The following is a 1,713-nucleotide window of genomic DNA, read 5'->3' as shown; positions in this document are numbered from 1 at the left end:
CATCTCCTGGGCGGTCTCTTCCCTCGGATCCGGTTCCTGCTCCAATCTCTAGTTCTCCCATTGCGGGTCGAGTAGGTAACAGGTCTACTCGCAATCCCTACCCTATATATAATTTTGTCTCTTAACACCGTTTTTCCCCTGTTTATAACGCTTTCATCTCCAGTTTATCATCTGTTTCTGTTCCTAAATCGGTTGAGGAGGCTCTTTCCCATCTTGGTTGGCAACAGGCTATGGTAGATGAAATGGCTGCTTTGTATTCCTTGGGAACTTGGGACTTGGTTCCATTAACTCCTGGAAAAACGGTTGTTGGTTGTCGATGGGTTTATAATGTCAAAGTTGGACCTGATGGACAAATAGATAGACTCAAAGCTCATCTCGTAGCAAAGGGGTATACTCAAGTATTTGGCGTTGATTACACCGATACATTCTCACCCGTGGCCAAGATCTCTTTTGTCAGAATCTTTCTATCTATTGCTGCTATACATCATTGGCCTCTATACCAGTTAGACATCAAGAATGCGTTTTTACATGCGGATTTAAAAGAGGAAGTGTATATGGAGAAACCTCCTGGTTTCGTTGCTCAAGGAGGGGAGACTGACCTGGTTTGCAAATTAAAACTCTCTCTCTATGGATTGAAACAGTATCCACGTGCCTGGTTTGGACGTTTTAGCACAGTACTACAAGAGTTTGGGTTAGTTCAGAGCAAAGTGGACCATTATGTGTTCTACAGGCATCGACAAGGTAAGAGCATTTATCTTGTTGTTTATGTCGATGATATTGTGATCACAGGAGATGATGCAGAAGGAATACTCCAGTTAAGGCAACATCTTTTCCAACACTTTGAGACAAAAGATCTTGGAAAATTGAAATACTTCTTAGGGATCGAAGTTGCCCAGTCAAAGCAGGGGATTTGTATATCTCAACGAAAATATGCTTTGGACATATTAGAGGAAACGTGTATGCTTGATTGCAGACCAATTGATATTCCCATGGATCCTAACATTAAGCTTGTACCGGAACAAGGGAACCCCTTTTTAGATCCAGGAAGATATCGAAGATTGGTTGGGAAATTGTTGTACTTAACAGTCACTCGCCTCGACATTTCTTTTGCAGTTAGCATTGTGAGTCAATTTCTGGCCTCTCTGTGTGATAGTCATTGGGATGCTGTCATTAGGATTCTAAGATACATCAAGAAGTCTCCAGGAACTGGTGTGTTATACAAGGATCATGGAAATACAGAGATTATTGGTTATACTAATGCAGATTGGGCTGGATGCCCTTGGGATAGAAAATCAACATCAGGATACTGTGTTTTTCTTGGTGGCAACCTAATTTCTTGGAAAAGTAAGAAGCAAAATGTAGTGGCTCGATCAAGTGCAGAGGAAGAATATCGGTCAATAGCCTTGGGAACATGTGAACTAATCTGGTTGAAGCATCTCTTGACTAAATTAAAAATTTGTGTGAAAGGGCCAATTAAACTGATATGCGACAATCAAGCTTCTTTGCATATTGCGTCCAATACTGTCTTTCATGAGAGAACAAAACACATCAGGTCGATTGTCATTTTATCGTGAAAAGATCACATCCGGGGAAATTGTTACCTCATTCATGGGTACAAATGATCAGTTGGCTGACATCTTCACCAAAGCTTTAAGAGGTCCCAGAGTTGAATATTTGTGTAACAAGCTTGGAGCTTTTGATATTCACGCTCCA

Source organism: Ipomoea nil, unplaced genomic scaffold (genome assembly GCF_001879475.1).
Source record: "Ipomoea nil cultivar Tokyo-kokei standard unplaced genomic scaffold, Asagao_1.1 scaffold2779, whole genome shotgun sequence".
Lineage (NCBI taxonomy): Eukaryota > Viridiplantae > Streptophyta > Magnoliopsida > Solanales > Convolvulaceae > Ipomoea > Ipomoea nil.
This window is presented reverse-complemented; position numbering follows the sequence as displayed.